This window comes from Rhinolophus sinicus, chromosome 15 (assembly GCF_057876585.1).
Source record: "Rhinolophus sinicus isolate RSI-liver-muscle chromosome 15, RSI-T2T, whole genome shotgun sequence".
NCBI classification, from domain to species: Eukaryota; Metazoa; Chordata; class Mammalia; order Chiroptera; family Rhinolophidae; genus Rhinolophus; species Rhinolophus sinicus.
In genome coordinates this window covers 44,352,210-44,369,517 of record NC_142515.1, presented here as the reverse complement: position 1 = coordinate 44,369,517, position 17,308 = coordinate 44,352,210, and the positions used below count along the sequence as shown (strand labels likewise).

Below are 17,308 nucleotides of genomic sequence, written 5' to 3'. Positions count from 1 at the left end.
ATTATAGTATAAGCATTTTTTTTTTCCCATTTATTTGGCTGTTTTACAGTCATCCAAAATCCATTGTCACAAAATTCCTAGACAACATGACACATTAGGCTGCTATAATGATTTGCACAGAGGGTTTTCACATGTACTATCTCTTTTGATCCTCACAGCAACCTTGTCTCTCAGTCCTACCAAGAAAACTGAGACTCAGAAAGCAGACAAACAAAAATAAGATCTAATTTGGGCAATACTCTTGTTAAAGGTTTATTTTTTAAAGTAACCATTTGTATATAACAGTCAAAAAACTTTCTTATATTATTAACCAGAATATTCTGATTGAATTGCTTTTTTAAAAAAGAATTGTGAAAGGAAACTATGCAAATTGTTATTACTAAATAATATATACAAATTATTTTAGAAGAGACAGAAAAATTGTAGTGTGTGGATCATTTCTATATAAAAATATGTGCTAAGGGATACATTTACATATCTTTTAAATTGTTTTCCTAAATGTAATATTTGTTCAGCAATACTAATCACAAAGATTCTCCAATAATTTAAAAATATATTTAATTTATGATGATTGGAAGAAAACCAATCTGAAAGAATGAAAAGCATAAATTAACAATATAAATCAATCTTTTTTCTTTCAAGTGTATTCAGAAACTTGTACTAAGCTAATAAATTACTGTTAAGAGAATTCTGTAGAGAATCTTCTTTATAAAAAAAGTATTTGCACAGTTTTTATTTCAGCTTAAGTGGGTTAAACATCTCTATATGTAAACTTGTTTATTTTGTTTGCTTAAGAAAAAAAGTGGGATTTCTATGGCAAGAGCAATGGGAAATTATAGCCTAAGCTTTCTGGATTTTTGTAACAATTTACAATAGTAGAATCCAAATGAATCACATTCTAGGATGGTGTTTAGCATATGGAAACTGACAAATTTACTGTCCAGGGATTTAAATGGAATGTTAACTTCTATTGCAGCCTAATTGACTCCAAGAAATAGAGGAGATCTCTTCTCTGGGGTGTGAGCTGTTCCAGGTTAACAGTAGTTCTAGTTTCGCTATCCTAATTCTAAAAAAGTTTAATGATTGCAAAAAGAACAATTTAACCTCATCTTTTTTGAGATGCATTATTTTGGTTATTTTATTCCCATTATCTGTCATAATTAATGAGGCATGTTTTATATTTCCACAATTGAATTTAATGAACAACTTGTTACTCACCCAAACGTGTAAAGAACAGAAACTTATAATTACTGTCATCAGATCACTGTGAGTGTCCCTTAGAATGGGTACCACCCTTTCCATTAGATCAGGTCACAGTGACACCACCAGCCAGTCACTCATAGACTCTTAGATCATCACATTATTATAAACTTCATTCCATTAGTAAGTGCATCTTGGATTAATAAACAACTGATTTTTAAAAATTCGTGATCACTAAATTTAATAAAATAAAATTAAAAAAAAAATTCATGATCATGTAAGTTTTTCTTTCAGTATTCAGAAATAATATTTAATGGGTCTCTGCTGTTTGGAGGTCAGGTCAGGTTGCTGGAATACCCTACCTCTTACCAAAGATGGAAAGCAAAGTGGTTACTCTTAATCTGAGATTGTCGTGTGGAAGTTACAGCTGCCCATATACTCCTGAGGCAAATTTTGAAAATTCCTTATTCCCTGGCCTCCTCACACAAAAGCAAAAGCAGGGGCCAACCAGCTCACTTGAATAGAATGCCTCCTGACAAATTAAAACCTACATCTTCAAATGGAAACATCCATGCACACACCTACATACACACACACACACACACACACACACACACACACCACACACTTCTACACACAAATGCTCATACTGAATCTACATGCAATGCCTCAATCCTATATGTGATGTATATAGTTGTACAGTTACACGCATATGCAACACTCACAAACCCAAACATTTCACAAATTATCACTAATACCATTACTATGAGTCAGATATTATTCTAAGTGTTTTACATGTAGTATCACTGGGATCTCACAACCATTGTATGAAAAAAAATACAATCACTATCCCAATTTAATGAATAAAAGGCTGTTGTAGTCAAAATAATGGCCTCCCAAAGATGTCTTCCTCCAAATCTGGAACTGTGGCTATGATGCCCAAATAGCAAAAGAGACTTTGTGAATGTTAGGGATCTGGATACAGGGAAATTATTTTGGATCACCCAAGTGGTCCTGATGCAATCACAGGAATCCTTTATGTGAGAAGAAGGAGGATCTGAGTCAGAGAAGTGAATGTAAAGACAGAGGCAGAAGTCAGAGAGAGAGTGAAGAGGCTACACAGCATGCCTTGAAAATAGGGGGAGCAAAGTATGCAGGTGAACTCTACAAGATGGAAGCCGGAAACAGCAAGTAAATGGATTCTCCCCTAAAGCCTCCAGAAGAAACTCAGCCCTGCTGAGATCTTGACTTCAGGACCTCTGACCTCAGAATTAAAGTATGCTAAATGTGTGCTGCTTTAGGCAACTAAACGTGTGACGATTTGTTACAACAGCAAGAAACGAATACAGAAACTGAGACTTTATTAAATCGGTCACTTGTTTAAAGTCATGCACATGGTCATCAGCTGATCTGGGTTATAAAATCTAGCACCTGGCTTTAAGGAGTGTGCTAAACATCAAACATGATTTTGCCAGAACCTGTTTGCACAGACATATTATAATTATAATATTCTGACATAAAATAACACACACACACACATATATGCATGTGAGTGTGTGTGTTTCACACATTTACACCACCAGATGCCTATGATTCTCATTCAACAACCCAACAGGGAGAGAAACCTGCACTAGCATCTTTTGCCAGGACTCAAACTGACACGAAGGCTTTGGCTACATTTAACTCACCTGCCAATAGGCTTCTACAGACATCAGTGACTGATCTGTGGGAGAAAGACCAAAGCAGAAAAGTGGTAAAAGGGAAAACAACTTATTCGAGCCAAAACCTCCACAGATTCTCGTCTTATTGAATTTTCAAATACATTCTTACACATTCTCCCCCCACTGTATATATACACACACATAGAGATACAGATGATATAGATATAGATATAAATATAGATATATTATAGATATATAGATATGTACTGGTATGTTATGTAATAAAAATATAGAAATAAAAACAAAGATTTCCTATTTTAAAGTAATACTGGTCTATCATAATAAATTAGCAAGATTAACTTAAGGGTATTTCCAATTGTAATAAAAAATATATTCAAACTTTATGATAAGGTTTACATGTATGAACAAAAAGGTCATTGATTCAAACTCATTTATTTATTCATTCACTTAATAAATGAGTGTTAAGTGTTTCAGTAAGTGGGGATATGGAAGATATTACATTTTAAAGGAAAATACATTAATAAAAGAAAAATGTAGGTTTGTATAAATTCTATGGGAAAATAAATGGGATGAGACAAAGTAATTTTTTTAAAAATCAAAATAAAATATAAGAAGAGATCTTAAAAAAGAAATTCAAGAGTCTCACAAATAATGAAGATAAGCAACAAACATGCAACAACACACAGATAACGGAAATCCCTAAAGTAGGAAACGAAAACCAGTGATTAGAACAAGTAATAAAACACATAAATTAAGAAAACTTTCCTTAAGTAATAGTAATACTAATTAATATTTAAGTTAGGTGTTAAAGAACACTACATAAATCTAAACATATCATTCCCAAATGACTAGGACCAAGACATACTCTAGTAAAACTGTTGGACTTTAAAGAAAGAATTTTTTAAAATCCCTTGGTCATCTCACAAAAAGAATACAGAATTTAAAATTTGTGCAGGAGGACAATAGAGTCTGATCAGATTTTCCACAGAAATGGTTTATGCCAGAAAAGTTATGGAAAAAAATATTTAAAACACTAAAAAAAAAAAAAGTAAGAAAACAATTTTGTATCCAGAAAAATTGGCATTTAAGTATAAAGGGTACAAGCATGCACAATCTCAGATAATTTTGTTCCCATGAGCCCTTCTTAAGAAATCTACTAAATAATGAGCTGCAGACAATAAAATAACTACAAAGACCTCAGCATAAGCATTGGTAATGAGAATACACAGTTACATGTAGAACTTAACACTAAATGAGGGTTAAAAGGGAAAGTTTATATATAATGTTGTATAGGGACATATAAAACGGGGGAAATGAAGATAGCATATTTAAAGTACAAAACTTAACTGTTTTTAGTAATCATAATTAGTGGTCACAGTATCATTAGATAAGACTGTTTATGTGTAATATGAGGTTGTTGATATAGGCCAGAAAAGACAGAGCCAAACTGAAGAAGGTCCCATTTAACATGATAGCAAAATTTAAGCTTCAATGAGGTTAACAATTGTGATTTATTGAAACTACTAAATATTTTTAAATCCATGAAGTCATAATGACATTAAGAAGACAAATTAAACTAATTGGTCATCTTCTGAGTATGATGGAAACAACAAATTATCTTGAAAATTGGATAAGCAAAGCAAAAGAGCATTTATCCTGAACTTCCTCTGTAAGTACTACTACTGGGTTATTCAGTATTACAGGAAGAAAAATAACTCCTTGTGAAATTAGTCCAACTAATAATTTAGATTTAGTGATAGAGTTAAATATCATCATTTTGCTATTCCCAAATGAATTAATGGATTTAGACTTTAAGCATCAATGGTTTCAAATAAATGTTTCAGTAGTGTGAACCAGACATCGTGTGCCTGTGATAAAAGATGCAACATCAGCTATAATCTTGCCACCATGATTAAATCTGATTCTGATCAACTATCTTGACCCAGCTGTCTGTTTATAGGAAACACAGAAGACAGAGAAACATGGCAAATTATTTCATGAATATGTAATCAGCAAAATTTAGACTGTGGGAAAAACCTACAGGTCACAAAGCCTTGGATCTTCAACAGATAAATTATAGATATAAGAAAGAGTTGGAGGGAGAACCTATAGGTTAAAGAAATGTAAGAGATATGAAGTTCAAAAACAATGGGTGAGACTAAAGTACGGTGTCCAGGAATCCATGTTTGGATGATAAAACTATAAATACACTAAGAAAGTTGCTTTTCTGAAAACCAATACGGTAGTTACTTGTGGAGAAAAGGAGGGGCTTTGATTATGATGGGGGCACATGGAGGGGCTTCTGGAGTGACTGACAATGTTATATATTTTTTGACATCCTTGTGGTTAATAATTCTTAAACTATAGCCTCTTTTTGCATGGCTTTCTGGGTCTGGGATTCGTGTTACAATAAAAAAAATTAGAACAATGATATGGAATGTCATGTTTTGGGGCTTGATACAAATACAAACAGCTCAACACTAGTTTTCTCTTACCTTGTGTGTCCCATGCATTCATATTGCATATCTGATTTCTAAAATTCTTTGAGCTTGTGAACTTTGCTCTAGTTTTTCTACATCTTTTAATTTTTCAGAGCAGCAATGAAATTTGTCTCGAAAACCTCCTGAGCAGAGAATTCTGTCCTTTCCGTTACTGTGAAAGAATGGGGCTCTCTCAATAACACTTACCTGTGGATTCCCAATGAATGGTGACCTCGGTTAATCCATCCTATATATCTGGAGATCCCAACTTTTGGCGGGATCTTTTAAAGACACTTATAAAATATTAGATATATTTTATGGCTATATATCTTATACAATACATATCTATATATACATATATGTAATAGTAGATATGTCTTTGATGAATGGTAAATTGCTAGCCAAATGTCTTCTATAATAAATTTTGTCACTGAATTTATTTTGATATGTAAAATCTGGATACAACGGTGCCTGCTGAGATTATCAGGTTGCTTCCAAAGATAGCTGAACAGAAAGTGTCTTTTCAAAGAGGTAATCCCCAAATAGAAATTATATATATATGATGTGTATTCTAAACACACTTTAAATTTAGTATGATTTTATATTCATATATATCCAATCTACACAAACATATGCACACTTCAAAATGAAATGAAGTTGAATGCAGAGATTTATAAAGTAATATTGTATCAATAAAAGCACTATAAACACAAATGAATGTGAACCATATAAGATAGTTATAACATAAAGAGAAGATAAACAAGGATTTTAAATAAAAACAACGAGACTGAGTCAACACAAGATAAAGATTACTAAAAATCAGGTTTCTTGATAAAGGGACTGTAAAAGTAATTTAACTGGGACTATTGACAAAGATCTCATTATAAAAAGGATGCTAAAATGGTGAAAAATGGCAGATTTCTAATATGAAGATGAACACAAAGCATAAAGTGATACACGAATAACATAAGAACACAATGAAGAAAGAGATTTAGAGGACAATAATTTCAAATATTTTGGAAAATAAAAGGAGATCACAAGTTTGAAAGGAAGTAAAGATATCTCATATTAGTTTTTCAAAGTCATTATAAAATAATACCCATCAGTAGAAAAGGCTAGAGTCATAGGTGCAGCAGTAAATATGTTACACTAAACAATGGCATAACAATATTACAGACAAAATTGCAATGTTCAATAGCATGAAGACACAGGTAAACAGTTATAAGAGAAAAGGATATCAAGATCCTTTCACAGACATGAAAATGTAATGATGAGCAAAGCAGAAAATAAATAGTATTTTTTGTGGGGAAGGCAGGTGTAATTACAAAGAATTTGAAAAGAGGCAAAAATGAGTTTAATGCATTAGAAATACATTCATTTCAAAGACGATTTTAAATGAGGAAAATGCTCAGCTGGGAGGAATTATTTGTAAACGGGAAAATATGGATAAATTATACAAGGAAAACTAACAAAAAATAAAAAATCTACAACATACCCTGTATGTTATCTAAAGCTTATAATGATCATTAGTGGACCCTATTTTTAACTGTTATTTATAATGAAGAAAATAAGAATTTAAAAGAGTAGTCTGGCATTGAATTTTAGTTTTGGTGAAGAAAATGAACAAGAGTATATAAATTAAAGACAATAAATAATTAATTCAGGGTTTTCTTTAAAAATATGTTTAGTTCTCAACGTAGTTTCTGATTCTTTAGATGAAGAAATAAGATGACTTTATTTGAAATGAGAAAAAGTGAATGAAATGCACATTTTGTCAATGTCCTGAAATTGAATAATTATGTTGACTTATTTTCTCACTTGCCTGCAGAGGGCACAGTGATGAGAACACTGATGGAAACTGGACGTGGGAAACTGGAAGTGGGCTGGTGCTGCTACGAGTCCCTTAGCACTTATCTGGGAAGGGCTCTTCTAGGGCAGAAGAAGAAAAGATAGCTTTCCAAACAGCATAAATTTTCTGAAGATGCATTTGGTTGTGTGAGGGGTTGGCTGCTCAGTGCTTTTGGCATCTGGGCTAAGTTCCCCCTTCTTTTTTGTTTCTCAGGTTCCCCAGGTTTTTTCTCTACCTCCTTTACCCTCCCTCATCACAGTCCTTTCATTCCACAGATCCCAAAGAACCTTCTTGGCTCTTCGAGAAAGTACCATATAGAACTTAATGTGACAGAGCCTAAACCACCATGGCTGAAACCTACATATTCTCAGCAGGGCAGTTTATGAAGCAGTGATCTGGCATAGATGGTAATACTTGAACTCTATGCTGGGGAAAGTCTCTCACTCACAAAATGAGCAGCGGAAAATGAGAACAAGTTAAATTGTTCATTTCAAAACAGGTGACAGTTTACGTCCTGCCAGCAGTTCATTAAAAGCAGTTAGAAAAGATTTAAAGATAATAAGAATAAATAAATAATTTAAGTATAATTTAATTATATAGATGATCTTCCACGTTTGTACACAATTAGGAGTATCATGTTATATGTGCACATGGCTTTACAATTTACAAAATCTTGACATATGTTATCCTTCTGATTATATGGGAGTTAGAGGAGACAGTGACATTTATGTATCCCTAGGTGACCTGACACCTCTCTTTTCCTTGTTCTCAGACTGAGGTTTAAGTCCCTACTCTGTCATCACCTAGCTATATGATCTTAGGTAATAATAATGACTAATATTTCTTGACTGTTTAATAAATGGCTGGTACTTTTGTAAATCCTACATATGTACTTACTCACTTAATTCCAAATCAGTGAAGTCGGCATTATTATTTTCAAACCATTTTTTTAATAAGGAAAATGAGACACAGAGATATTATGAACTTTCTCTAATTCACTTGGTCTTTATTTGTTGAGCTGATTTTGCACCTAGGCATTCTGATTGCAAAACTATTCATAAAGTCGATATTCTGCTTACCTTCCTGATAAGTCACTACCTTTCTGATCTTCTATTCTTCTGTTTAATAAGTGAGATAATACGGCTGTGAGATACATGATGGAAAGCAATTAATATATGTCTGGTAGATAGTGAATAATTATTAAATAATTACACTACCATTCTTTAGGAATCTGAAATAATTGCAACTCGGGAATTTAAGTTTTCAATGTAATTTAATTTAATTTATGAAACTTACATGGCTGAAAGTAGAGTAGCGTGGTCTACAGTCATAGTTGTATGGGCTAAAATCCAGTGCTCCGAATCATACAGAATTGTAATGTGTTATGTAGTTTCACTATAAGATCAATAGCAGGTTAATAGACAGGTGGGTTTGAAGGAGTAGTCCGGGATTGAGGACCTCAGTACTGGGAGAGTAGTAAAGATTAATACTACCAGGTATGGTGTTCCTCCTGAAACCTCACACTCAGTGTGAAGGCCTAGACTGTGACATACTTAAGGGTTGGTGGTCTAATAGAATTAAAGGCCCCAGGGCAGCATTTCTCTGGGTCTCTGTTGCTTCACTTCACTGCTAGGAACACTTACTTACTTCCTTTGATGTAAAATGTCTGACTCCTGCCTTGAAACTGTGGCCAGGGATGCTTCACTACAGAAATCAACTGTCTAAATATATTCTAATTCCTGACCTTACCTGCCACAAAAGTTTGGGGGATATAAGATAGTTCATTCACTGTAGTTTCATTAACACATACACATTATTCGATATACAAGGTCTGACAATTAAGTTTGTGATTTCATCCTAGAAAAGTGCTACAGACCTCATTGCTAAATAAGCACTATGGTCACCTCTGAAATACACCCCTTGGGAAGCTATGCATCGACACCAGCACCTAGTCTACCCATCAAAGCAATTTTAGAACTCTTTTTCTGGAATGGTCATAAGAGCTGTCATCATATTACCCTTGATGTCCTAAATGTCATCAAAATGTCTTCCTTTCAATATTTCATTTATGTTTTGGGTAAATAAAAAAAAATTATTGGGGCCAGATCAGGTAAGTACGGAGGGTGCTCCAATACAATAATTTGTTTACTGGCTAAAACCTCCCTCACAGACAGTGCCATGTGAGCTGGTGCATTGTCATGATGCAAGAGCCATGAATTGTTGGCGAAAAGCTCAGGTCGTCTAACTTTTTTCACACAGCCTTTGCAGCACTTCCAAAGAGTAAACTTGGTTAACTGTTTGTCTAGTTGGTACAAATTCATAATGAATCCTCTGATATCAAACAAGATCAGCAACATCGTTGCAATAAGTTTGTGATCTTAATTGTCCAACCTCATATCCATAATCTCACATAATTATCATATTCCTTCCCTCTCTCTCTCTACTTCCCCCTTTCTGCTTTCCTTCTTTCCTTCCCTCCCTCCTTTCTTTCCTTCCTTCCTTGCTTCTTTCCTTCCTTCTTTTCTTCCCTTCTTGCTTTCTTTCAAATATCTGTTATTTTTCAATTACAGTTGACATACAATATTATATTAGGTTCAGGTGTACAACATAGTAATTAGACATTTATATAACTTTCAAAGTGAGCACCCCGACAAATCTACTACCCATCAGACACCATAGTTATTACAATATTGTTGACTATATTACATACGTTATATGTTACATCCCCGTGACTATTTTGTAACTACTAATTTGTACTTCATCTCTTCCCCTTTTCACCCAAACACCCCTCCCATCTGGCAACCATTAAAATGTTCTTTGTATCTATGAGTTTCTTTCTGTTTTGTTTGTTCCTTTATTTTGTTGTCTAAATTCCACATATAAGTGAAATTGTATGGCATTTTTCTTTTTCTGACTTACTCCACTCAGCACAATACCCTCTAAGTCTATGTATGTTGTTGCAAATGGCAAGATTACACGTGTTTTTTGTTTGTTTGTTTGTTTTTTGTTTTGTTTTTTTGTGGCTGAATAACATTCTATTGTATATACTATATTTCCCCAAAAATAAGACCTAGCCGGACAATCAGCTCTAATGCGTCTTTTGCAGCAAAAATTAATAAGACCAGGTCTTTAATATAATATAGTATAATATAATACAATACAATATCATATAACAATATAATATCAGGTCTTATACTAATTTTTGCTCCAAAAGACACATTAGAGCTGATTGTCTGGCTAGGTCTATTTTTGGGGGAAACACGGTAATTATTCACATATATAATCTGAAATTATTTTGACATACACAAACCCCATATTAATCAATTTTCCCTTTCATATCAATAGATTTCCTATGTCTGTAATTTATTTTAAGACTAGAATTGTTTTCCTGATATTGTGTTCTTTTTTACTATATCCACTAAATCCCACTTCAATAGAGGCTCTCAAGGAATGAAAAATACACTTAGATATTTAAAACATACAAAGGTTCTTTGCTTGACTATGTCTGTTTGATTTATGCATGTCTGCACTTTATGATGACTTACTTAACAGCAAATGCAGTCTATTTACAAATTCAAAATGAATTAACAAGAATATATATGTTTAAATGCAAATACATATGTAAATTTAAATATAAATATATATACATACATATATATATATATATATACACATACATATATATATATATATATATATATATATATATATATATATATAATGTAAATATATGATGTATTTAATTTACCAGCCTTTTTTTTAATTCAATACACATTGGTTACTTGATCCCCATGTGAACCTGTCCCTTCCCTGGCAAAAAAAACTAATACTCTAAAGAATGGAATAGGTTCATTTCTCCAAAATAACTAAATAAAGCCCAGTTCAGATGAAAGTTAGGTCAATGAGTCATGCTAACAACCAGCACTATGCATGTGGCTGGTAGGAAGAACCACCTGATTACATAGCGCAGCAACTAAACAGGGCTGAACAGAGGGACCACAGCTGACAACATGGGGAGTCAGAGCTGCAACTGGAATTTCTTGTTACTAGAAGATACTATATGGCAGTCCAGGTAATTCAAACAACTACTGTCAAGTGGAGTGTCAAAGGGGCTATCTGTGGGGAAATGAAGACTCTAAGAATGTCTGCCAAGTATCTGATTGGTGAAAAGTATTGTATACTTTAGCAAATGGTAAATTGTAATGTTTCATTTAAACCAGATATCTACTATCTATCTATCTATGTATCTATCTATCTATGTATCTATCTATCTATCTATCTAGATATCTCAATATATATAGATCTCTCTCTTTCTCTCTCTCTCTCTCTCTCTCTCTCTCTCTCTCTATATATATATATATATATATATATATATATATATATATATATATATATATATTTTAATACAGAGAGTACCACATGGTAAGATCAGTAATAAGATTTTGGGTTCCTAAAAGTGTATCCCAATAAAGTTTATTTATTTATTGAAACATAGCAGCTTACATACATAGTAGATATAAGCTGGGGACATATGGAAACAGGGCAGAAATACTTTTCAATTCAAAGAAATTTGGGCCCAAAAATCAGAGTAAAAATAAGCAGATACTCCTGGGATTATATTGGGCAACCCTGCTCTATCCAGATTGACAACTCTTAAACATGCTCCTTAGCAATTAAGGAATTCATTTTTAATTAAATACTTGCACTGTCATACAGCATAGAAGAAATTCTAGAGAATGAAGCTACAACGGTAAATCAGCTTTCTATCTTGTACTCAGTACCTGTGTGCTCTCTCTGCACTTTCTGTCTAAGTAAAATTTACGTCCCAAAAAACAGACATGAATTTTAAATTATGACTCTTGAAACAATTAATAAATAAGTTAACTTTTGTGCTGAAGAAACTTCTCTGTAATTGTTTGTATTATGGGCATTCCAAAACCCACAAGCCATATGCTAAGCAATGCGTACAATGTCTACATTACACAAGGAACATTATTTTTCCATTATTTTTTTAGCACATTTTTAGGACCCAATTTTATATCTATTAAATCATATATATTTTGAAAGGAATGCCAAAGTGATACAGAAAGAATATTAAGCATTTTTGAGAATTGGAATCAATAATTTGCAGCACGTAGTGTATTACTACATAATAGGAGATAAAAAAAGTTTGTCAGTTTAATTCAACAAATATTTAGCTGAACTCCTATTACATGCCAGATGATGTATAAGGTAGGGAGGCAAAAATAATAAGACATAGTTACCCTCCTTAAGGATCTAGGACAGAGGAACCTAAGAATGGATTCAATGATAAGGAGAACATGGGGACTCCCTGTAAGAGGGAAAACTAACCAGAGTCCTGACCTGATCGATATGCAAGTATTTCTTCTGTGTCTGGAGAGCACAGGTTTTCACTCAAGCCTAACAATTACACCTCTTAAAACATACCTAGTCTACCAAATTTTCATGTTTGTTACCTGTCATTTTGGACCTTTCTCCTTCTCGTGTCTCTAACACCTTCAGTGTTTTCCCTTTCATTGTTCAAGGGTCTTTAAGTTCTGCTTCTGTTTTTAGGATGCAGGCAAGTAAATCAGTAACAAACTGAGTCTCAGCACTAACAAGAAATCCAAGGTTCACCTCTCTCCATCCCTCATGTTATGCAGGCAGCATCAGAGGCCCAGAAATACTAAGCAACTTTTTCAAAGTCCTACATTTTTAAAGCAAAAGAAAGACTAAGTACTTTTAAGTCTCATCTCAGACTTCTGGAAAGCCTCCAAATTTACTTGCAAGTGCAGGGAAGACTGACAAGAATATAGTTCCAAAGGTACAAAAGGTAGGACTTCAAGTATTGAATTTGGAAAGTATTCAATTTTGTGGTTTCAAACATTTGGAGTCAAACCTCCAATACACAATGGCCATTCCCATCAATAGATAAAAGACAGTGGACTACCGTTTCACCCCTTTTTCTTTGTTCCCATTTTCACTTTTGATGTTCTTTCTTTTACTATGGTTTTACTACAAACAAACTGGAATAACTGCTGCGGGACTTCATTTCCAGCTTTTAAGTACTGGTTACAGAACAGGCAATACATCAAAAGGAGTCTGTCCATAGAGCTTTCAATCAACCAGAGGACACAGACTCACTCCACTGAGAAAGGAAATTGTTCCTCTCAGGAGTGTTCAGAGAATAAGTCGGTCTGAATCTGAACACCCCTATCTACATTAGTTTTATTTATCTATTTGAGAGTTGAAATGGGAATAAATGAAACTTGCATCTCAGCTGTGAGGATTGAGTAAGACTGACTGAAATGTTTGAGAACAAGCTCTAAGTGACCAGTGAGTAGAGAGATGACTACATTTAAAGCATATACCTGTGATTTAAGTGCCATGTGAGCAACGTCAAGTACTTTTAGCGCTATGGATCATATCCTGGAGCCCAAAAATCTATGGACAGAATCACAACAATTTAAAGTTCTGGGTGAACTTGTATTTTTTAAAAAATAGTTTATGTTTTCACTAATCTTTGGGTAAGTTTAGCATTTCTTTCCATTATGAATGTTGACAACAAACTGCTGTAGTGTTAATATGTGTTAGTTTTCACCAGCCAAAATCACAGATATTTCCAAATTTTGTGGAAAGTATTTTGAAATATTACTAGGCAACTATATCAGTGATTACACACTCAATTAGATCTTGTTATTTAATGAGTTAATAAAGTAGCAAGCATATTATCATATTACATATTAAAATATAATAACTTTAAGATTGTGTTTTTTTCTGATCTATGTATTATGTTTTATGCACTTTAAAACATTATTATGAACCTGAGGAAGGGAGTAGTGGGACACTGTTATAATGGTCAAACACAAACACGCAGTTTGGGGCATTACATTTCAAAACTAGATATGTCAGTTAAGCACTTTCATGAGACATGCTAGGTTTCAGTAATGTGGATGAAGCTGGATTGCAGAAGCAGACACTGTTGCTGGCGTACTCATGAGGGCACAAATGTATGTCTGGCACAGTGTACACATTTATTCAGCAAACTTGAATGTGGTTCATGAGTTATGTGAGAATGTCTTAAATCAATGAGTGAGTTACAAACATAGGAAAAAATGCAGCAGGAAATTATTGGGAAGTCTTTGAAATCATCTTAGTTCTAGATCCCACTCAAAGAAATGATTTCAGCTGATGCCTATGGGATATGTGGCAAGATCCAGTCACTCTGACACTGAACAGGGAAAAAAAAAACAAAAATTGATTTCTCTGAACTAGACCCTGAATAAAAACTTTAAAATATAATTCTTATTCTAAGAAGGGGGCCAAGATAATATTTAGTGAGTGCAAATTCTATGCAGATACTATATTATGCTCCTTATCTGTATTATCTCGTTTTATCACTATAATAATCACATGAGGAACATTTTTATTATTTTCCTTTATGTAACTAGTTAGGGCTCTGAAATCGAGAGATAAGAAGTTTGTCCAAAGTTACTGTCTCGGTCTGTTTGGGGTGCCATAACAAAATGCCACAGACCATGGCTTAAGCAACAAAAACAGTTTTCTCCCAGTTAGGGAGGCTAGAATTCTGTAATCAAGATGGCAACATGGTTGATTTCTGGTGAGAGCTCTCTTTATGGTTCATAGAGAGAAAGAGAATGCACATTCTAGTCCCTATTTCTAATCCTATTGGATCAAGGCTTTATAACCCCATTTAATCTAATTAACTCCCAAAGACCCTTTCTCCAAATACAGTCACATTGGGAATTAGTGTTAATTCTGTATTATAATAGTTAATCAGTATATGAATTGGCGGGGTGGGGAGTGTGTGTGTGTGGGAGTGGAGTGCACAATTCAGTCCACAGCAGTCATAAAATAGTAAGTGCAGTTGCTAGAAATAAAGTTTAAGTCTCTTTGATTCTAGAACTCATATCCTTAACTGCTCCAACACATTGCTTTCCAGGATCACAGACAGGGGTTCTTAGGCAACTCCAGTCTCAGTGGGAAGCTGAAGTGCTAGTATAATTCAAGGGGGAGGGCAGACTCTCTGGAACAACAGAGTGGCTGATAGCCATGCGCTACATGACAGGGCAAATTCAGTGCTTCTCATCCAGTTCCAATTTTATCTTCACTCCTGGGAACATTTGACAGTGTTTGGAGATATTTTTGGTTGATACAGCTTGAAGGGAAGGTGCTACTGGCATGTACTGCATAGAGGCTATTATAATAACCTGCAATGCACAGAACAGCCCCCCCCCCCACACACACACACACAGAATTATTTGGCTGACAGTGTTACTAGTGTTGAGGACCAGAAATCTTGGGTTGATCCCATTCAATTCACACACTCTTGCCCCACAAGTAAGTCATACTTTGAACTTTACCTGCTGAACGTGGGGCTGAGTCATCATAAGAATGGCCTCAGCACATGAAGCCAGGCTTATGCAGCATACGCAGCCTATGTGACTCTACTTTGGAGGACCTGAGTGAAGGACATACTAGTACTAAGAGATAAAGTGAGAACAATTAGCAGTGAATTCATTGGATTTGGTTGGTTTTCAAACCTTACAAGATTTGGGGTAGCCGGTTAGCTTAGTTGGTTAGAGCGTGTGCTCTTAACAACAAGGTTGCCAGTTAAATCCCTACATGGGCCACGGTGAGCTGTGCCCTGCATAACTAGATTGAAACAACTACTTGACTTGGAGCTGATGGATTCTGGAAAAACACACTTAAAATAAATAAAAGTTAAAAACAAAACAAAACAAACAAACAAACAAAAACCAGTAATAAGGCTATTCCCATTTTTCAACTTTAAAAAACAAAAACAAAAACAAAAAAACCTTACAAGGTTTGTAAAGATTTTCTATCAAAAAACGTAAAACTTAGAATATATCATTATAGACTCTCAATGGCTATCAGCCTTAAATATTTTCAAATGACAAGTCATATATAATAGTTATGCTTTAATCAACCAAAGTCATATTTTCATGAACTCATTCCCAGAACATGTGAAATTATAATATTCTATGAAATTAATGAAAACGTGTTCTATTTACCTTTCTTGCTAACTATTATAATACAGAATTAACTACAAATGAATTCTTGGCTTTAGCAGGAAAATACTTAGGCAATAAAATTCTATATATTCTCTTTTAGTTTTATTTAATGTATACAATATTTTATTTTTACTTTACAAAGATAATATAGTATTTAAGTTCCTATCCTTAATTATAACTTTCTAGAGTGTATGAACCTGGTCTTTCTTATCCCTTTGTGAATCCTCAAATGTACAAATAGACAAAACACTAAGTAAATGCTGTTCAAATTGTAATCTAAATATTAAAATCTATTTACTCTCTGGTTTTAGACTTTTATCCACGATAAAAATGAGGCAATGATTTGTATCTACTTGGCACTATAAGAATACTGCCTAAAACCAGTGAGCATTCCAGGGTCTTAACTAAATAATTGACATAAAACATATGTTTATTCCAGAATACTAAAAGAACATTTAACAATCTACATTAATTTTAATGATTTTCATATTATGGCAACATCATTAATGATTAATGTTCATAAATGTGTTACCATGACTGCCAAAATGTTTGTTAGATTTTCTTTGCTTATCAAGAATTTCTTTGCTGTGAACACATGATGAAATATACAGATGATGTATTATAGAAGTGTACACTTGAAACCTATGTAGTTTTGTTGACCATGTTCGCCCCAATACATTTTTTAAAGCATTTAGTAAAAAAATAATTTATTGGCTTATAAATAATTGAAAAAATTAGCTACACACAAATTAAAATAATCTTAAAGACCAAGTTGTAAAATTAATTGCATTTTCTCCAGCAAAAAACATATCTAGGAGGGTATATTTTAATATATTTTCTATGATGTAAAAGGAAAAATTTTAAACGTGTAAGACCTACAAAGTCTTAAAATGAATTGGAGACTTTTATTTACTATTCTGCCTTTTGTCATTACTTTACTGAGGTTGACTTCTAAGATTACAAAAAAAAACTGCTAAAATTTAAAAAATGTCACCATTACTCACATCTCAAACACAGAAGCAAGACTCCTGTAGTCACAAA

The 17,308-nt window shown here is 33.6% G+C and overlaps 1 long non-coding RNA gene across 1 annotated transcript in view; it reads right to left on the bottom strand.

Moving 5' to 3' along the window:
* LOC141572800 (uncharacterized) overlaps positions 1-17,308 on the bottom strand; it is a 631,723-nt gene that overhangs the window by 314,778 nt on the left and 299,637 nt on the right. The window lies entirely within an intron of this gene.